We start from the raw sequence: 22,472 nt of genomic DNA, 5'->3' as shown, positions 1-22,472 counted from the left end.
CTCTCATTTCCTACGCATTAACTTTATAGGGCTGCAGACACGAGAGGCACCAGCATGCTGCTGAACAATTACTGCAAAAAAACTCCCAAATTAGTTGGGAATTAGCTGAATAATTACTCAACAAAATTCAATTCAAAAGTGATACACCCAGCATAAGTGACAGATGTTTTGGCCTATATTTTCCCTGGATCTTATTTTTTTTTCCTCCTGTTTTCACTGATTAAGAGCATCGTTTGCTCCCGCCACAAAGCCAGAGTCGCTCAAAAGATCCACAGATCCGTAGGCTATTAAGCAAACCTCAAAAACACTATCAGGGCCTGACAAGCTGTGAATCATGTGAGCTTGGATTGGTGGCATTCTTCCTTAGGAACATTTTGTATAGTGCTAAGCTGTATTCACTTCATACTGAAAAGATCTTCGGGGAATTAGGTCTGTGAAAAACATAAAGTGGTGTTTCCCACAGAAAAAAGCAAGTCACACCACTTGGGTGTCTTAGACTGGGAGCAACTGCAGTGCTTATTATGCTCAGGAGAGAAAGTACAGATTAAGGAGAGTAAAAAGTAACCTGAAAGGTCCTGGAAAGGAGCCAGCAGAACTGTAACAAAGGCAAAGCAACCTGAAAACAATAATGTCGCAAAACATCCCGCAGGAAGAAACGAGGATGGATCTTCAGGCCATACGAATGCTAGATAGATGAAGTTATCTCCCAGCTAACTGCCAGCACAAACATCATTTACAAAGCTTGACAGCTGCAGAGCAGTTAGGAGAGGAGCTTGTGTTTAAAGGCAAAAGTAGCAAGTGGGTTCCAGCAACGTTGTGACGCGTGTTGGTAATTATGACATTATGACATTGATTTGGTCTTCGACTGTTTTTCAAATCAGGACTTGAGATCTCTTTGTTCTCCTGTGTAAAACCCAGCTTTGAGGTCATTCTTCTCCTTACACACCCTTGGCTGTTTATGAACATCCTTACAAAACTCAAAGCCCATTTCCCATTGAGGAAGACAAGAAACAGGTTTTGTCATTGTCTGGCTCAATTGTTCTTTGTAACTACATAGTAATTCCAAAAAGAGGAATACTTACTAGCCTTAGGTTTTATTGTTGTAAAAGCTTCATGTCAACAATGAAAGGATATGCATGGTACAGGCGTATGATTGAGGAGAATCTGCTTTTCATATTAAAGGAAAGTGAATGAGAATGACATTCATCTATTTGAAAGGGAAATTGGCAGAAGGTTCAGCGGGGTACCCATCTATAATGAATATTAAGGACCATTTCAGCTATTTGGCATCAAAATCTAGATAGCTCTAGATCTCTCTGTGTGATAGAGGTTCCATACTGACATCCCAAAGGATGCCAAGACAAGCCGTATGCTTTTGGCTTCGGGGTAGAGGGACAGACTTTGGCACCCTAATCTGATGTTTCCTTAAAGCTGCAGCAATGTATTCTCCTTATGCATTGTTGCTCTTAGCAGTGGCTGCATTTTGTTAGTTTAAGAAAGCGCTCTGGGATCTTTCAGAATAAAAGGATCATTACTGCGGAAGTTGGAAAAATGTCAGCAGAAGGAATGAAATATTGCCCCATGCCCTTGCTTTACAGAACAGGGAATCTTTTCTTCCAGTGTTGGTTTAGGACTTAATCCCGCAAGGTCCTGTCTGTCAGCAAACACAATCAGGTTTAAGAGCATGAATAACCATCCTAGAAATCACTAGAAACTATTTTGTTAGTGTGAAATTAAGGAAGTGCTGAAGTTCTCCGATAGACTGGGACCAGAGTACTCAGCACCCTGCAGAAATGAGCCTTTAGCTCTTAGAACCATTTATTGTGTCCAGAACAGCCATTCATTAGGGCTTTGTGCAGAGAGGTTGAATTTCACTCACTTGGAAGATATTCTTTCTAACCCCCCGAGACACACAGACTCTTCAGTTGATTTGGAAAACAAAATGATTAATAGCATTTTACAAGTTTTTCCACTAAACAGTTTTCAGTTAAAGGCTGTCACAAGCTGAAGAATTTGTAGGAATAGTGTCAATCTGATGACATAGTGGCAATAAATCCTATTGTACTGGATTACGTTTTTACCCATTAAAATGCTCTGACCTATTGTCATCCAAGTAGAACCACATTCCACTGGCTGTTCAAAAGGTTCTGATTTCACTCCCGATTGTTACCAGGGCAACTGCACCTCCATCCAAAACTCTGCTGCACCAACCATCTAACTTGATCTGAACAGGCTCAAGGAGATAAAACAACGCGCTAATTATCTGTTCCCATTGAAAAAGTCAAAATCAATTTTTTTCTGAGATCTGAACAGAAACTCATAGAGGTCATTTCGGGGATATTTGTTGGGGTTTTTTGTTTGCTTTCTTGTTTCGTGAGGCACTAATTGTCTCATTTCTTTGGGGAATAGCTATCTGTGTGAAAAAATGCCATGAAAAGATTAATATTCTTAGTCTGTCCAAAGCAAGAGTGCACTAGAAGCCTCACCACAGACCACTCCTGGAAAGAGTTCTCACTCAGCTGTGGAAAACGAAAAGGATTTTCAGTAATGGTCAAACAGCTGGTTAACGCTCGTGAGTGGAAATAGAAATGTTTGAATTTTCCCACTGAGATTTCTGGTGGAAAGCAGGCTGTGTTTTATGGCATCTACTTTTATATGCATTAAGTTAATATATCAGTTGTCTTGCTTTGAGTTATCATTGAGTGGGAAAATGCCAGTTAGAAGACACACATGCTCTGCTATAGCTGCTAAGGATCAGCACTTACTGGGGAATAAAATGGAGCACCTGGCCGTGTCAGAAATCAGCTCTGTAAAGTTAGTTCAGCTCTGATCCCAGCCAGGCTACAGCCCTGCAAAGAAACAACAAGATTGTGCTGGTACTGCAAGACAGAATCAAAGCTGTTAAACTGCTGTACACAATATTAGTTTCCATTTTGAAAACAATTTGAGAATTTTAAAAAGAACAGGAGATCCTTTGTGTTCAAAGTTGCCTCACAAATGGAGATACCTTTAGTTCTTACACATGGAAAACTTCCAGCTAGTTTTACTCTGTTATCCAGATGAGTCTTCATTTCACATTCTACAGTCAAGCCCTGCCTTGGTTTTCCTTTGGAGTGCAGGAAACCTTGTCTGAAAAATCACTGTTCACTGAAACTGCCTCTACTCAATTTGTTTCCCAGACTCTTGATTTTTATCAAATGTCATTTCTTAGATCTTCCCAGGTTAGTAGTGACCTTCCATCCCCTACCATGTGGACAGCAAAGAGAAACCAAAAATGTAATGCTTCCTCAGCAGAATCCTTCCACAGGAAATTAAGGGCTGAATCTCTCTTTGCTGTTCCAATTCTCCAGTCCAGCATGTCACCACAAATAATATTTGAGTAGCTGAACCATATTCTCCCCTGTCTGCACTCGCAAAACAGGACTTTTAACTGCTTTAGAAACAGGAACTAGTGTTACTATCATGACTGCAAACTACAAAAAATGAAGTATCTTGTGAAAAGCAGCACAATGAGTTTTTGGGTTACAGCATTCCTTCCTGCCAGACAGAATAGACAAATAGTCTGCCTTCCCAATATGACATGAAAAGTTAAGAATCAGATCACAGTCCTGTCCTAATTTAAAAAGCAAATAGAAAGAAATCTGAGGTTGTTTTCTGTTTGTTTATTTGTTTGGCTTGTTTGTATTTATCATCTGGCATTTTAATTGCACAGCAAGTTACTGTAAATGGATGTTCTGTTACCAAGAATGGTTTCATGCTCATAGCGAGAATTTTGGGCAAGAAAGATACCTAATAAAATAAAGAAGGACATGGAATCAGCCAATCTAGAGAACCACACTCCTGCCAGAGAGTACAGAATGAGGTGAATTAGCAGTGTCCTGTTGAAAGGCAGAAACTTTCTCAGCGTGAAGTGTTTTCCAACTGATCTTTCCAAGGACTATTCAGAATGCCTTCTGCCAAAAGGGTGTCTCAAAGATTTCAACCCTCTTGTCTGGTAACACCTCCTTTGCAAAAGTTTGTTTCTTTATAAACAGAGCTTCCTGAACAAATGACTGATACATCAGTCCCAGTTCTTTCTGCCTCCAGAAAGAAAGGATATAGAAATCTTGGTAAGAGCTTGACTTGTATTTCTGATATTAGTTCCCTTCTGTTGTGGCGCTGAGTCATTATTGCTACACTAATGAAATACAGCTAATCTGTGGATTGCTTGGATATTGCCTGAATTTAGCAAGTTTGCTGCCAGTTAACTCTGACTGATCAACCGGCATTTGCTAAGCCATGCTAAACCATTTATCAGGATGTACTGGAATTTTTGCTTTTGGCAGTGCATATCTCTAGGGAGCTTGCATGACTTAGTGGCACCAAGCTTGTTGCATCAGTCCATTCACACCCTTTCAAAAGTAATAGGAAACAAGTGCACCAGAATGTTTGCCTGCTCCTATTTCAAAAATGTCCATCAGTATTATAGAATGACTGTGTCACGTAAATGATGCAAGCCTTCTTTGCATTGATTTAAATCACCTAAACAAAAGGAGACAAAAGAAGAGAAAGCAAAAGGAAGATGCAAAAGTGCTGGGAGGCCAATTAGTAAAGTCTCTGCAGATGAAAGCTAAAGAACTTTCTCCCTTTCCTTCTTTCAGTGACTAATCTCTGTTACTGTAACAGAATGTTAGGAATGTTTATCCTCACCAAAACTGAAGCATTCACTTCCTCTTCTCCATCTCCTTAAGTCTCTTGAAAAAGCACTTCCCTCTCCATTATGGCTGTGGCAGGAAAGCTTATGATAATACTACAGAAAACACTGTCTGCAAAAGAATTTCTTTTGTGCCCAAGTAAAAGCTTGTAGTCTCATTCTGTATCACCACGAGTGAATGAGTCAGGGGTAAAAAGAAACAACAGCTTGAATGTTCCCAGGAGACCAGAAGAAAGGAAAAGTGATGCAATGCAAGGACGCTGCATTTTTTACAGTAATGCCATGAGGACAGACCACATCGCAGACCACCCCTCTCTAAGCTGGACCACCTCTGTCTTCTGTCCAGGTTCAGAGCACCGTGGTGGCTGCTTTCACAGGAGGAGAGCTTTGTTCCAAAACTACTGCACAGGAGCGAGTATTTGAGGAAGTTTAACAGCAAGGGGAACATGCAGAAGCTAGTATTGTGTAATCAACCCCCTGGCAAGTGCATTGCAAATGATGCAGTGAGTAACGTAAGGATTGCATTGTCTTTCTCTGCCATCTTTCAATCATGTTCTATCCATTGGGTTAGTACTGTGAGGCAGCTTATCTTCCTCAGGCACACCGTGGCTGACTCTAAGTATAGAGTATATATATACTTAGAGAGAGAGATATATATATACATATACTTATACTTAGTATAGAGTATATATATACTTAGAGTATAACTCTAAGTATACAGCAAGGAAAGGAAATCCTATCCACTTGTTTGCCTTCTATGTGACCTTCCCAGATCCTCAACCTAGTTAGAAAAGCATCTCCATTTTCACTGCAGTTTGAATCGTCTGTCCAGGACTTTTAAATACAGAAAGCAGGGTATCTCTAAGGTGGATGACATAATTATTCCTTTCTTACTTTTGTCTGTGGGATCTTATAACAAACCAGGGGTCAGTATCTCCCATCACTCATTACACATACACATTTGTGCACAAGTTCACATTCACACAGCCACTCACACCTAAGAAAACTGAGTCCAATCCTGCAGTTCAGGCCTTTGCTGCTAGGCCCCTCTCTGCTCCAACAGTTCCGACAAACTGGTTGCCCAGACCAGCCTCAGAAGGCAGGCTTTGGGGCAGAACGCTTCTTCTGACTCACTCTCAGTTCAGCCAACATTTCTCACAGTCTGTAACCTTCAGTTTCCTCTGGTATGAGCTGAAAGTGCCTCTGCTGCTCTGCCCTCCTAACTCAAGAATTCATGCGGTCAGTTTTGCTGCACCTTAGCTTTGTTCCTCTGGTAATGACAAGTTGGAAAAACCCACCGTACGTGGACAGGCAGGAACAGAGGAATGTAGGAATTGCCAAACTGGATCAGACCCACAGTCTGTCTGGTTCTGTATCCTGTCTCTACCAGTGGCTAATACCAAATACTCCAGAAGAAGGTGTAAGAGCCCTGCAACAGGCAGCTTTGGAAGAATTTCCCTCCTCAAACAAGTTCTTATCCTGATCTTCAGTAATTAGAGGCTGGACTCAGCCCTGCAATTACACAGCTTCCCGAGCATGTATTCGTACCAGCATTATAGGTCTGCCTATTTTTAATATTCAAATGAACACAAAGTCCCTTTCTGAATTTCTGTGCTATAGAGAACTGTGTTGCCAAACAACAACTAACAAGCTGCCAGGTTACAATGCAAAACACACTTCTCGTTGAGCAAGATGCACAATTTATTCCCATACAGGTTGTTTAGTTAGTTTAAAACTCTCTAAGGTAACAGGATTTCTATTTAAATGCACACACACAAACGCGCATAAGTCAGGAAACAGAAATGGGCTTTACCTTAATATCTGCTGAGATCTGAATCTCTGCTTCACTCCCTCCTTTCTTTTTCTCTCTCTCCCTCTCTTGCATGGCTGGACTGACAGGTTGGCAGGGCTGAGAACGACAGGTTGGGTTTGTTTTTTTAGGCGCAACTCCTCCCCCTCTCAAAGAGAGAAAAAAATTGCAAGACTGCTTGGGAAAAGTTCACAGAAAATCCCATCCTTTCAGCACATTAGAACTGACGACACATATGCTACATTTGGGAGTCCAGCACTTTTCCTATTTTTTTCTCAAAAAGGCTCAAAGTCTACTTCGCAGTAAGTAAGAAGCAAGCAGAGGATTTACACCGGGATCTGATCTGACCCCCAACCCTGTCCCCAATAACTGATCCGACAGATAACTCTAGCCCCTTTCGGGCAGCCTTGACAGAGATTTTTGTAAAAGTGGAAAGTGCTTTTACACACAGCACAAATGCCTTTGGGCCTTGGACTTTACCCATACATCCCACGGCCTCCGTGTATAACAAAAGCCACCAGCAGATGTCTGAAGTCCTCGTTTCTCTCCCAGAGTCCTCCGCCGCTGCCAACCTGCCCGCACTTGCAGCACCAACGGGTTATTTTCAGCTCCAGCTTTACTCCGTCCTATGACTCGGCTGCACGGAGACCGGCTGGCCTTCTGTCACTGTCACCTGCAACGTGACAGTGATGCTGCCAGGTCTCTCTGCAAGTGCTGGGAGAAATGTTTACCAGGCCACACGGACACGTGGGTACAGCCGTGGGCAATACGGGGCAACGCTGCGTGCCCCCGCGGGCCTTCCCCGCTGTCCTGGCTCACCTAGACACGATACGTCCCTGAAAGCTCCTGCCACTGCAGGGGTTTTAAGCCAGCCCTTTAGTGTCACCCCCAAGATGCAGACGGTGATCCTGCGGTGATCCTGCCCCTCTCAGCAGGGCCTTCAGATTAGGGCCATGTCAAATGAACTCAGCCTGCTCCTGCTCCTGCCGTGCCATTGCTGCTTGTGCCTCTGCCCGCCTGGACAAGGAGCTTTGCTTCGGGAGACATGTGCGTCAAGTCAAGTGACAAGTGACAAGAAAAGTGACAAGAAAAAGGAGCCAAGAAGTCGGTGGCAGGTGATGAAATGGTCTCTACGCTGCTGCTCTCCTGTAATCTATCAAAAGAACTGCGACACAAGTCTCTTTTGTCCTCTAATGTTTTCCTTAAGATGGCAGTTTGGGCACAAATCTGCAATTTCCACAGCCTCTTCTCTGCAGAGTTGCTGTCTATTCCTTACCCCGCTGTCTCAAGCAAACATACAGTAGACTAATGACAGTCATCTGCATAAATTTGCATCATAGACTCCTTGAATAGAATCCATATCTCCTCTGGGTCAGATTTGCAGCTGGTTTATAACAATGAAGTCTCATAGACTTCATTTACCTGCGTCACTACGGCTGGCATCACAGTACTCAGTATGCTGATAAGCAACAGCTCCACAAAGCCAGAAGCGTTCTAAAACTTTTGGGAAAAAAAAAAAAAAAAGACGGTTTAACTAACATTACAGTGCACTAGCTTATGGGTGAATTCGATGAGTGTCACACAAAGTCAGCATAGCATCATATACAAAAATGCCCAGTTCCACATCTCACCAGCTAACGCTGCTGCAGTGTTTCCTATGCCAGGGGAGCGCTGTGCCCGTCTGTCCCAGGGCCAGCTTCCATTCCTCCCCTCAGTCTCCTGCAGAATGCATTTGCTTTCTGCCTCTTCTATCAGGCAAGCGTTTTCAATTGTGTTCAGATCCCTGCTTAAGATTTCCAGGGAGATAACACAAATGCTAAGAAATCTTTCCGGACACTGGAACAGGCTAACTGAATCCAGACAGCACTGGTCACGGCCAGCACCAAAGTTCAGCAATAATGAATCAGAGCTGAACGCACCGGTGCCTGCTGAGTGCCTCTATGAGGTGAGAAACTGTTCTTAAGGTTACAGCATGGTAATGGGCTTCGTGTTTCTGCCTTAATTTCTAATACAGATGGGATGGGGATAAGAATGCACTAGTATTAGGTGCATACCAGGCTCAGCATTACGGTATCAAAGGCAGATTTACCAGCAGAGATATCAAGCTGTAGCTTGCTGTGGCACTGGTGCATGACGGTCTTCTCCCTCCTCAGCATTATGAGGCTGGAGATCCAGCTCCTTCTAAAGATTCGCAGCTTGAGGAATCCTTAAGGAAGCAGGGTAGATCCAAGGGGGGTTATTTTGACTGACCATTTCCTGCCCCAACACCGTGTGCCAGGAACTTGAACGTGGCCATCACAGAACTCCTGCTTATCTCTGACCTATCAACTCCACGCGGCCCGTGGGCTTCTGGAGGAGGACAAGAGAAGCAGAGCAGCAATGAAACAAGAAAGTGTGCCAACGTCCAGCTACATCCTCCTGCTCAGATCCAGTCCAACCCTGTGATGCAAGCCTGGAGGGTGGTGGGTTTATGTGGAGCATTTACACAGCTCCTCTACCTCTTTTTTTATGAAGCTATGTCTACCCCAGGAGCTAAGGGTCCACACAAGCCAAGAGCTGGTCGTTCTCAGCAAGCAGAGTTGCCATTAGAGCTTCAAATCTGTCAATAAATGCACTTCAGTTAACTACTGAAGTGAAGTTAGATTTCTTGTTTTTCCTGTTTAATTACCCAGTTTCAGGACAGTCTAATAATGAACCCTTAGAACACAGCTTATTACGGCAACAGAAAGGCTGCAAAATTGCATACAACACTGGATCATTATAGTCAATTAGTTACACTCCCTTTAAAAAATAAAAGAGGAAGGAACATGTTTCATAATACAGGAATCTAATCCAAAATCTCTTGATGCCAATGACAAGATTCCCATGGCTTTCAATTGACAATGATCAATACAACCAACATAGTAAATCTGGAATTTTCATATATTGCTATTGATGTTAGAGTAGTGTTTCCCGCTGATTTTCAATTGGGTTCTATACGCCCTGCTGCTCTGTGATGCTTTCAAAACATCTTCCTCGATGCATGCAAATAGCCCTTTGTTTTTGCAAACTCTTTGGGTATGGCTGAGCAGATACCAATCACACTGGAGCCATCTAAGTTTTGCCAAGGCAGAAAGGGAAAAAAATAATAATAATTCCAGTTCCCAGCTTTTAGCCTTGGGGAAAGTGGATCACACAGGCAACAGTGCAGGGGACACAGATCCATGTCCATTACCTCAAACCCCAGTAAGAACATTCATAATCCAGGCTGCTTTTTTTAGACTTTGTGAATCTGTTGCTCCAAATTTCTACCCATTCGAAGATCAAACTCTCTTTCTACTACCTATAAACTGCGGGTGCTTAAAGTTTGATAGGAAGATGAGAAGTTTCCAGCAAAGAAGAGCAGCAAACGGGACCAGGTATGCTATCTTTAGTGCTTGCTGACTGGTGGTCTTAGGAAAAATCATTACAAAAGTTCCTGTCAATGTAGAGGGCATAGATGAGCTGTGTGAATGTCACAGCCCCTCTAGCAACTCTGTATGTCAATGGACATACATGGACCATAATGGACATACAGACCACTGGGAGCTAGAGAAGCGCTTTAGCCCTTTCTCATGTGTTATTGCACAGGGAGAATATTTCAGTCTAGGGACTGAATAATTCACCAAGAAATCAGCTGGCCAGTGTGGAAATAATTTTAAATGAACTGAGCCCTTAGGTATTAAATTAACTGGATCTCTAGGGAAGGATGTGGATTATTGCAGCTGAATGGAGCCCTTATTTATCAGATGGAAAAGGTTAATGTCATTTCCTTTCCTTTCCTCCATGGTTTTTCTTACCACATCACCATTTATGGATAGCATGAGGTGCAGACAGTGTAAGAACATGTGCTTGATTGTTTAAATGACCAAAGCTGTTACTTTAATGGGGGGAGGGGGACAAGAAATTAAGAGTTCTTCTGGTTTCCTGGGAGGAATTACAGGGCTGGGAAACATAAAACACTGAAGAAAGGAAATGGGCTTGTGGAGCACCTGGTCTTTGATTTGACATCCAAGAGTACCTAACTGAATGAGGGAATTTTTGCATTCTCATCTACTGTGTGCACATAATAACAACCAGGATCAAACTAATCTAATATCCTTATTTCATACTTTATAAAGAAAGAGTACATTAAGAAATGTCATTTTTTTTCCTCCTTAATTAAGTTTAAATACAGTTAAATTAAGTTCTACTAATAAAGAGTCTATGTTTTTTTTCTAATTTGCCTCTGGAATCTCAATAGCCGTTGACCTAAAGATAAATATCAGAGCTGCTCAGCTATCTATTATATGCTTTACTAATGATGTCAACAAGGTAATTCTAATACCAGCTATGGAGACAATTTCCATGGCAGTAAGACTGAGAGAAGTGAAAGCCAAGATTAAGAGAAGAAAAATCTTTTTGTGGTAAAAGACTCAAGAGACACGGGTTGATTTCCTCGTCTCTAGCATTGTATAAACTCAGGCAAGCCACTTAAGGGTATCCTCCAACCTGTTAGCATAGTAACAGAAGGGACCTACAACACCCCTTCTGGTGTTAAGGATGAGCATATCCGACCTCTTGGGAATTCAGGGATGCTAGTTCCTGGTTCCCTGTTCAAGCTCACAGAGACAGGTATGGCATTTGAGTCAGGCTTCTAAGTACAGCCCTTCCTTCTTCTCAGTGTTTAGAGGGGCTGTATACATAGATGTCATGCATATTTCTCTGCCATGCCGTGGATAATAAATGGTTTGAGTTCCTCACCACCCTCTTGTTTCCAGAGCCATCAGCAGAACATAACTCATGCTAATTCCATAAGAAGACGTCTGAATACAGCTCTTGGTCTCTCTGACTACACAGAACTACAAGACGTGAAACTGGTTCCTAGCTCCCAGATCCAGCCACTTCCCTACCCTAGATTCAACTCCATGTTGGATCAAAAGTCAGGCATACACCTTTCCTCTCTTCACAACCCATTATCCATCAAAGGAAATCCAGACTGAGGGTCAGAACATCTCTGTATTTGCTGGATGATTCAGAGGAAAACTTTCTGGCCCTGCTTCACATCTGTGAAACTGAATCAGTAGCATTACCCTACCTTTAGAGGTGTCTTAAGGACAAAAAATTAATATTTGGTGGCACTGCAATGGGGATAGCTAATTCCAGCTCTGAATGAAATGAGGAGAAAGATGCCCATTGACTTATATGGGATTTAGAATGAACTCTTATTCATTTTACATTAGCCACCAAACAGCCATTTGAGGATAACAGTGAATAACTATTAATACTTGTGCAGTTAAACAATCAGCATCTAAGTTATAATGGAGTAAATTAATGTATGTATCTAAGGCAACCACAATGTGACTATTGAGTTGGCCTCATAAGGTGAGTATTTGCAGAATAAGAAAAGAAGCACATGTAAAAGCTGAGTGCATCTGGTCTGATTTTTGTCCTGCCCACAAAGGAACAGCTTTTCTGGACAACCAAGCAGCAAGATATTACAGCAAATAGTCTTTCACATAAAGCCAGACTTGACTTTGTAATAATTGCTATGTAAATATAATCCCACTCATCAATTAAAAGCTGCTCTCCTGGGCTGGAACATTATACATGTTCATTGAGATGGAATCCCTGTCAATTCAGTTTGCTAACTCAGTATTCATGTGCATTAGCCTTGGAAAAGAGAATGTGATTGCTTGAATAAATTCAGCCACTACCTTCTGCATCCCTGTATCAGTTGACACGCGTCAGTCTGACTGTAATAGGGGTTCAGAAATATGTTGCCATGGAAATCCTAAATATTCAGTTCTTGGCAGGGGAATTCAAATGGGATACCTGATAAATAGAAATAGCCCAGACCTTTGCCGACCGCATAGCTAATGCCTAAGGTCTTAAGATGTTACTGAGGATCATTATGCAATTTTTTTCCAAAGTAGTTGAGGAAGCAAAAATCTTGATTTTCGCTAACATTTGTAGATTTTCAGATCCCAGATTCCTTAGTGAGTCAGGAAATCTCTCCCAGAGCTTCCCTTTGCACAAGCACAGTCTCTCCAGTGGGGCTACATTATTTCTGAGCTGTCTGGATCCAGCCAGTTCCTCAGGCCAGAGGGTAATTGTTAATGGTCTCTGACCACTTAGGTATTGCTGCTCAGCAGTAGCCCTTGCCCTCCGGACAACCTGTGCTTTCCGTCCCCGTACACCACCCACATGGGGCCAGCCAGTGTCTGACCCCTTTTTTACGGTTATTGTTCTGTGTGACTGAACACTCTTAATAATTCAGCATGGTTCTTCGGCATTGCTTTTTCCTAAGCATGGCTGCAAACTTTACAACCCAAAACACAACCCATAAATAGATTTCCCTCTCGGGCAGCATCCAGCAGCTGTTTAACAACACACAGCATCCCCCTGCAGCAGTTTAGCACAAGAAGTAATGTGTGTCATACCTAATTAAGCTGTAGGCAATTCAGGCTGGAGACCAATTCGTTGCTCTGTGTCGGTAAAGCCGCACAACAGGCTATTACCGAGGGCATCAACTACTACCATAACATTTAAAAACGTCCATAGTTCTTACTAGGTAGGAGAAAACAAGTTCCACAGAGCATGCTAAACCAAGCTTTGGGCCATGAGTAGCGCTTTTAGCAACTTTCCTTCCAGAAAGTGCTGGGGAAGGCCTGTCAAAGCATCACAGAATCATTAGGGGCAGGAATGGTGCCTGTGGCAGCCTTTGTGCCAGGAGGTGCTGGGGCAGGCCTTTGGGGTAGGAGCAGTGCTTTTAGCTAAAAACTTTCATTCTAGAAAGCGCTGGGGAAAGCCTTTGTGGCAGGAGCAGTGTTTTTAGCTAACAACTTTTATTCTGGGAAGAGCTGGGGCAGGCCTTTGGGGCAGGAGCGGTGCCCGTGGCAGCCCTCCAGCCGGGAGGCACCGGGGGAAGGCCTTTGCCCCCGGCGGCGGCCCGAGGGCCGGGCGGGCGGGTGGGCGCTATCCCTTCAGCACCACGCGCCGCCCGCCGCCAGCGCCCCGGCACCGCTTGGGGCCTCCTGCCCCCGCGGAGGAGGAGGAGGAGGAGGAGGAAGGGGAACCGCCGGCATGGGCCGCCCAGCGGGCGTCCCTGCTCCCCCGTGGTGCCGGGGGCCGGCCCGAGAAGCCACCCTGTGCTGGAGGCCTTGACGCAGATCTCTGTCCTAGAGACACAGATCTCTGTCCTGAGGCGCAGATCTCGGTCCTGAGGCGCAGATCTCCGTCCTGAGGCGCAGATCTCTGTCCTGAGGTTTGGATCTCTGTCCTGAGGCCCGGATCTCCGTCCTGAGGCACAGATCTCCGTCCTGAGGCACGGATCTCTGTCCTGAGGCCCAGATCTCCGTCCTGAGGCACAGATCTCTGTCCTGAGGTTTGGATCTCCGTTCTGAGGTTTGGATCTCCGTCCTGAGGCACAGATCTCTGTCCTGAGGCCCAGATCTCCGTCCTGAGGCACAGATCTCTGTCCTGAGGTGCTGATCTGTCTCCTGAGGCGCAGATCTCCGTCCTGAGGCACAGGTCTCTGTCCTGAGGCACAGATCGCTGTCCTGAGGTTTGGATCTCCGTCCTGAGGCACAGATCTCCGTCCTGAGGCACAGATCTCTGTCCTGAGGTGCTGATCTCTCTCCTGAGGCACAGATCTCTGTCCTGAGGTTTGGATCTCTGTCCTGAGGCGCAGATCTCCGTTCTGAGGTTTGGATCTCTGTCCTGAGGTTTGGATCTCCGTCCTGAGGCACAGATCTCTGCCCTGAGGCCTGCAGCTGAGGTCGGGTCTGCCCCAGGCTGCCTGCTCACCCGGAGTGGGGTTATCTCATACTTCTGAGGTGGAGAGGAGACGAGAAGAGTGCCTTTCTCTCCGCTTAAGTTTCACATGATTCCATGCTGGGAACAAAATTAAACTAAGAGGATTTTGTGAATTTGAGCTGGGAGCAAAAGACAAGGTGAAAGTGTCTGAATTTTGGAAATAAGCCACAGTCCCAAACCAGCAAATTCTTTTTCCAAATGTTGTTTGACTAAGGCCTTTTATCAGCGTTAAAAGAATACAGAGAAAAATTTTTCTCGTTTTGTTCTTTTTTTTCTTTTTTTTCTTTTTGAGTTAAATATTGTCTACAAACTATTTTCAGTAAAATATTGATTGTGCTTTCTCCTCTTATCAAAAAAATGTTTCCATACATAGAATTATCCCTGAAGAAAACCAAGCAACCATCCAATCTCTGGACCTCATCTGGTAATTTAGATAAAACCGCCATTTGGGTTAATGAAAGTTAGAACTTGATATGTCAATGACAAATGTCTGCCTTTCTCTTGAACATTAGTAATTTCATTTTTGGCTGACTCTGTTTCAAACTCCACTACTACAAAATAATCTGCCTACCAAATAAATAAGCTTAGCTCATCACATGCTCAATTCACTGCTTAAAGTTGGTTTTGGAGGGAGGAAACAGAGCTGTCCTTAGAACTGAACAAATATCTGGGAATCAAGTAGCCTTCTATGACTCCAAAAATATTGGATACACATTTTCAGGTGAGAAATTTTCCATCAAAGATGGAGAATTTTAAGCTTCCATTCAAAATCAGAACCTCGCAGTACCCAGTTTTCTGTGTTATATATTTAAAACATATTCATAGCTGGTCAGAAGAACCACTGAAAAGAAATGCTTCTGCTTCTATTGAGAGAAAATTTCTAAACACTGGTGGAAAAGTTTACTTAAACAACTGGATTTCTCTTCCTCCAATATAGTTTGTGAATTATATTTGGCAACTTCCATGCCTTTGTGCTGAACAAAGCAGAGAATTGCGCAGAGCAGATTATTATTAATAATAACAACAGTAATAAATCTGCATCAAGAAGGACTGTGAAACATAAGTAGAAAAATTTTCTTGTCAGTCAAACCACTCACATCATGTAAACATACGAGCTAAACATTTTGTACGAAACCATCCAATCTTCCTGCACATTATGAAGTATAATTTTGAAGATCTATCATGTATGATACTGCAGAACATGGACTGTGACAGGGTGTAATACTCAGTAAAGTGGAGTGGCTTTCAAAAGCGTGTGAAATAACCTTATCTGCAGCTCACTGTTTTGAAAGTTATTTGTGCTTCTTAATATAAGGATAATATCACGCTTTGTTGGCTTAGTGGTGGAAATTGATTTGGGTTATCAAATGAGGTATCATAAAACTCCAAGGTGCAGTTACTGACTGCTCCGTATGTTTGAACCAGAAATACTATCTTCTTGACCATGTGTTGTCAAGCACACTCCGTATGCTTGGCTGTGATTGCTATAAAATGTAAACAGATACCATTCAGACTGCAGAATCTACTTGTCATTCCCTGTCAGCTATTCAGTTTTCCTGCTTCCCACTGCCCCAGAGTTTTCTTAGGTGTTTCATGTTTTGTCTCAAATACAGAATGCTCCTGTATGACTTCTTAAAAGATTTTTCTGAAAAGCTCAGAGATCCTATGCAGCTCTGACAGCACAGCAAGAACTGAATTGCCAGCAGAGGGGGAGAGTTAGAGAGACATTGTGATTTGATCCAACATCCACTGAAGTCAGTGGAGGTATTCTCACTGACCGGGTCAATAAAAAGAAGGAAAAACCTTGCACTAGAGAAGTTTGTGTAATATTTTCTCCAATTCACATTTTCTAGATGCTATCCTACTGTCTATCTATAGCATCAGTTTTCCTTGCTGTTTATACTGAAGAGTGTTCATCACTTTTTCTGTGCAATAATAAAAAAAACTCTGGAAAATGCAAGACCACATATGGTCTCAGGAATAATAATTAAGGTGAAAAAAACTCAGTTTACCAGAACGAAAAGGCACTGAGCAGCTTTAAGCAGAGAATGCCGTATGCCAACCCCTCATGCCCCTAATAAATCTGCATTTGATTGTGTGCTGTAAGTCTTTAAGCACATTGTAGAAATGGGGCAAATCCTCTTTTAGAATTTACTGACTTAAAAAAATGAAAAGCAATGTAATTCCATTTATTTTAACATCATTAGTTTCTGAAAAGGGAACCCTGATCATATCTTAGAATAGCATTATTGTTATTTCTATGATTATCACTATTTTTAACACATGATACTGTACTTTGCTTCTAGCCAATTGATTCTTTTGCTCTGGAGTTATACAGGAGGTGAGAAGCATGTTAAGAGCTGGAACAAAGCACAGAAATGAGTTATGGCTTTGCCCTTTTTTCCCAAGAATTTGTAATCTATTTATTGTCAGAATAATGCCACTGAGCCTGGATGGGGCAGTGGTGCCAGTGAAGGGTGTTTTTCTGTTCATATGTGTTTTAAACAAGATAAGGTATCCCATCTTATCGTTTAATATCACCAGAATGGTTTTGGAATTGTTAGCATTACATTAAAAAACAAACAAACAAAAAAAAGCAACCAAAACAACCAAACAAAAAAACACAAACAAAAACAACCAAACAAAAAACCACTAAACAACATTCCCCTCCTTCCCCCTTTCCCAATAAAAAAAATAAAAATAAACAATAATAATAAATATAGAAATAAATAAATAAGTAAAAACCCTGTTGGGCTGGGATTCTTGCTGCTTGTTCTGTCACAACAGCAGAGTGAAAAGTTAACTCAGGCACAGTGAGCTTGTCCGCTTTTAATACAGGTAATATAGAATTTAGCCATTTTTAATTTCCCACCTTCTTCTCTGGAACAGCCCTCAAATAAGTTGCCTTTCACTAAAAGTCCACCTTTTTTTTGTATAACTGAAGCCGGGCTGAGATGGTTCTATTGGCCTAAGCAATTAATCAGGAGAAAGCACCGAGGAGCTCCCCCAGTTCCTTTCTTGTGTGCGTTTGCTTTCACCAACACGTAGTGTCCTCCTGGTCCTATGAGAATTCCAGTTCTCAGGGGTCCATTGGCTCCTTGGCTCCCTGTCAAGCCCTTCATCTTCAAAGCGCTCCATCCCCTTTTGATGCCAGCATCTTTATTTGCATTTCGTAGCACCCAGAACAGGCTAGGCAAATACGTTTAAAGTTCAACATATGCTTTGTAGAATTGCCAGGTTGAAAAAAAAAATAATAATAACAACAACATTCAGGAAATAGAGAAATTCATGGACCCTTAACAAACATTGAACTCCTGACAAAGAAGGCATACTCGTCCTCTGCTGACCTAGGTCACCTTTGAACAGACGCAAGGTTCTTTATCAACTTGCCAATTCTCCCATTCTTTTAGAGAACAGGTTTGTGTTTTGTTGTGTTTTCTTTGCTTGTTTATCTCTTGATCTTTGAGTAAATTACAAAATCTGAATTCAGCCATTGTGGAAACAGGTTCAGAGCTTCACAACTGACTTCCTGCTTATTTTATAACCAAGGTGCCAGTCTCTTGAAATTAATGCAACTCTTCATTTACATTTTCTGTCTTATGATTCAGGTTTTCATAGTCACTTGGGCCTACATTCCAACATCCTTTCAATACATACTGATTTTTCCACTTTTTTTTTTTTTTTGTACTTTCATTCATTTTGATATACTTCAGTGGGAGTAAAGTGACTAGATTCTGTCATTCTGTGATTAACATCCCTGCATTATCCCTCGTGTATGGTGCCAAAGATCTTTAGGGATAAATGACCAGCTGTATTTGGTCAAAACAGAGAATAGTAGAGTCTTACTACTTAGTCTAATAGGCTTACAAGAATCATAGATGTGTGAACTACTTCCAAACAGCTATATGTACTTTTTTTTTTTTTTTGAGGAAGTGTGAAGACAGCATGTCTTCACATTGCTTACTGATCACGCACTTTCATATTTTATAATGTGTCTGCAAGCTTTTCCTCACAGATTCCTAAGTATTTACAGGCCAAATGCTTTAATTGCCCACATTCCCAAAACAGCTCAGAGATAATGTGTAGGAACTGTTTTACTCTGAGGGCAGCATATACCATGTTGCAAATGTTACTGAATATAAACCAAAATGCAAACAGCGTAGCTGCAGGGTCTGTAGAAATCTCTTCTCCAGTGGCAGTCGGTAGTTTGGGACATGCTTATCTTCACAAGGCTTCACCTGGATCTTAAAGAATATATCGGGGCTGAGATATTGTCTGCTCAGATGGAGCTTACACTTCACTTGCAGGATTTATTCATGAACTAAAATGGTATTCTGAGCTCTTGGAAATAGGAACAAATTAGGTTTTTCTTTTACTTAAATTTTTAAAATCCATTTGTATTAAAATATTGTTTCTAAAAATATTATATTTATCTGATTATATATATAATATATAGGTATCTAATACAACACAAGAAACAGCAACTGTTAGAATGTCTTCAACTACTTGTTTTAATTGCCACTTGCTTGATCTTCAATCTAATTTCCTTTGATACATTACTGCAGATAAAGCTCACTTGCATCATTTCCATGTAAATTTATGTCACAGCAAATAAAAGAAGAGTTGGGCAAGGAAATACTTCTCACTGCAAACCAATTTTGAGCCACCACAAAGCATACATAGATATTTAACATTATTTTAAAGCAAGTGTTCATTCTATTTACACAGTAAACAGAACAATTGTGGGACTAGTGTCCTAGTCATTTCTGAACAGTCGAGAGAAGAGAAAAAAATCAACAAGGGTGCCAAATGCACGCAAAACAAATGGAACATCTGGTTTGTGTGAGCTTAGTGAAAGGACTGATGTAAATTCAGATCTTGATAGTGCAGGCATGCCTCTCCATGGGGAGAAGAGGCAGACCTTTTCGGACTTGAGCAGTACAGAAAACAATTAAGAGGAAAACAATAGTTACAAAGATAAAGCTAGTAGCATGAAGAGCAAAGCAATGGAAAGGAGTGTGCATGTGTTTGTGAAAACATGAATGTCTGAATGAATTCACTGTGTATACTTTTACACTATGTGTACAGATACATTTTCATTTTCTGTCAAAATAGGATGAAATCAGCTCGATCTATCCAGTAATTTAGTTTTAAAATAGGCACAATAAAGCAATGCTTGTCATTGTCTGGTTGTTTTGCCCTAAAAAAAAAGGCAAACACAGAAATGTGCAGCCGCTCTCCAGTGTATAGGTATGGAAACAATATAAAAGGTACTTTACCTTTGCTCATGCCTCCGTGAGGAAGTTATGTCAAGGGTCCTTTGTTTCTTGTGTGCCAGCAGCCGTGCGACTGTAAAGAAAAACAGGGCTTGGGTTAATAATAAAGAAAGGTACAAGCCATAGACTCCAAAGACTCAAGTTAAACATTTACCCCAGCTTGTTCCTGTGAGCAAACTCAGAGGGTCTGCTTTGATAACTGCTGGCATCTTGAGAAAAGGCTGAAAGCCAATCTGCTGCTTGCCCCGCTACTTCCCGGTCCGCAGCTCAGACGTGCACAGCAGAAAGCTAAAGTCACCTGTGCACATCTCAGTTAGGATTTCAAAAACAAGAAGCAGGAAATTCACCCATGTCAGAAAAGCTCTTCACAATTCAAATGCTACTTCAAATATTTACACATAGGATTGGATTCTGAATTACCCACTGAAATACCACTTAGGATAAACAGATTCAAGTTCATACTTACATTCTGTTTTATTTAGTCAGACTTTTTCATCAGAAAGTCTTTTGTTTCTATATTAGCGTGAGGCTAAGGTAAAGACTTCCAGTCTATACAAGTGCAATCTCCTTTTCTGCCCGAGACGCGGGGCAGGGAGCGTTGCATGTCAGTTCCTGCTAGGCAGATACCTGGAAACAGGTGAGAGCCAGGGTGGAGCGCAGCCCTTGTTCCTCAGAAGCCCTGCTGCTTCAGGACCTTTCGGAAGATGGACCTGCTACTGCTTTCCACTTTTCACAACATCATGTTCCTGCTATTAATTTAGGCACTCAAAGATGAATTTAGGCACTTAAAGATGAATTTAGGTCATCTGAATTTCTAGATATGGTTCTGGACCATGCAAGGTCAGGAGCAGACTAGACTGCAGTCCCCCCACAGAGACCCTGTGCACTTCCGAAACTTATATATGAAATGAACCTGGAATAGAAATCCAAAACCACAGCAAACTGTAAGGACTAAATCAAGGGATGAGTTGCTGCATGGTGGTATGAGCTCTCTCCAGCTCAACAGGGCAGTTAGGCTAACTGATGTTAACCTTGCACTTGCTGTAGCTGAGAGCACAGACTCAAATGCCCAGTATATATTACAGAATGGATGGTAATTTTTTGTCACTGAGATACTTTTTCATGGGCCAAGGTGACTTTTAGCAACATTACAGGATCTTCAAAAGGTTCAGCATAATTTCAGTTCTCTCTCCCTCGCTTTCAGCCTCTTTAGTATTTATTTTTATTCAGAGCCCTGAGGACAGGATCTACAAAAGCACCTATGTAGGGTAGGCTCCTAAAGCTCTTTAAACACTCTTTTTTCAGAGGAGCTGGCCTAGACAAGAGTTTACCAGAGGCTGAGGCCAGCTTGGAAAAAAATAAAAAAAATCCAACACCACTGTACTGATTTTTTACCTCTAACTTTTTCCTCTGAAATCCCAGAGATATGACACAGGGAAGTATACTTCTCCAGCCTAAAGTAGCTGCACAAACCTTTGCCTGCATGACCACAAAGATGCTTAAAGGAACTCATGAACCACTCTCCCCCTACCTTGTGTTTGGATACAAGAAGGCAGGCTCATTTCTTTTAATGACAGTTCTGTTCCCCAGAACTGTACTCCGGTAGCTGAGGTACTAGGTTATGACTCAGAGGAGATAAGTATAATTTCCAGCTCAACGGCTAAACAGCCATACAACTTAGGGCAAAATGCCCTTTGTCTGTCTGGTCCATTCAGACTACGGGCTCTTTGAGGTAAGACCAGCCTCTGACGGGATATTTGTACAGCAGCTAATACAATGGAAAGCCAGTCTCAGTTTGGTAGTTCTGTGATACAAATTAATAACAATAACTAGACTTGACTGCTTGACAAAAAGCAAATAGTTTGGAAAAAGCTGTCTTAAATCTTTCTATCCCACTTCCCCAGACCAAAAAAAATCTACAAATGTTATTTCTTTTGGCAGCTGAAACCTAATCCTACCTTGGTTAGCATAACAGAGAGAACAGGAAGCACTGTGAAGGAATTTTTCATTCCCTGGGACGTCTTTGATCCCCTTCCCCTCCCTTTTCCTATCAGGTAATTTTCAAATCTTGATGTTTCCAGTTAGTCTACGTATCTTCTTGTTTTGTCTACTTCAGTCAAGTGTTATTTAACCTCCATTTCATGGATGAAAAACTGGTCTGCGTTTAGAGTTTGCTGTTGTGTAAGCCGGAACCTGAGAACTTCAGAATCCCAAATGGGAATACAGCTAAAATTCACAGCCTTTGCTGGTGGAAAACCTATCATTACTTTACTTTAACATAGACAAGGTGCATTCATACATTACATAAATGCTAAACAAATCATTTAATCACTTTCTGTTGCAGCCACCACTTTTTGTCACTTAGCGTTAGTGTCTCAGTTCAACTTTCCAACATATGGAGGAAATTTTTTCTCCATTATACATCTTGATTTATGCTCATCTAAAATGTGCAAAGCTCAAAACAAATTAATGTCTGTTTAATATTTGGGGTTCTGAAGGAATGTGTTGACCCTTATTTCAGTCCCACATGGAATGCAAGACTGCATCTCATGTGGGCAAGCTTTCGACAATAAAACAAGTAATAATTAAAATATGCATGACCCTCAAAGGGCTTAATTACCACACACTGCTGAGTGCAGCCTCATGCTTGTAGCATAGACAAGTCTGTAGCACTACAAAGCAGGAGATGACAACACACGCAAGATAAAAATGAAAACAAGATCATCTTAGAGTAGATAATATAACACCCCCTTTGCCTGCAGATGACTGTTTCTGTCACACAAGCTGGAGCTTCAGTAGCATGTGCAAAGCACACCACTTGGAACTGAAGCAGCTGCATATGTACTCTTTTTGTGTCTCGTCTCCTGCTTTGAACCAA

At 41.9% G+C, this 22,472-nt stretch overlaps 1 protein-coding gene across 8 annotated transcripts in view; it reads right to left on the bottom strand.

Annotated features, from left to right (window-relative positions):
* The window catches only part of KCNJ16 (potassium inwardly rectifying channel subfamily J member 16), a 35,632-nt gene extending 15,869 nt beyond the window's left edge, over window positions 1-19,763 (bottom strand). For 2 of the 8 annotated variants that reach the window (XM_083805794.1, XM_083805793.1), the window contains exon 1: window positions 6,507-7,455. The gene's annotated coding sequence lies outside the window, so the exon portion shown is untranslated. The other 6 variants (XR_014574111.1, XM_083805792.1, XM_083805796.1 and 3 more) reach the window with 6 other exon arrangements.
* Between the last annotated feature and the right edge of the window lie 2,709 nt (window positions 19,764-22,472).

The sequence above is a fragment of the Anser anser genome (genome assembly GCF_964211835.1).
Source record: "Anser anser genome assembly, chromosome: 19".
Lineage (NCBI taxonomy): Eukaryota > Metazoa > Chordata > Aves > Anseriformes > Anatidae > Anser > Anser anser.
This window is presented reverse-complemented; position numbering and strand designations above follow the sequence as displayed.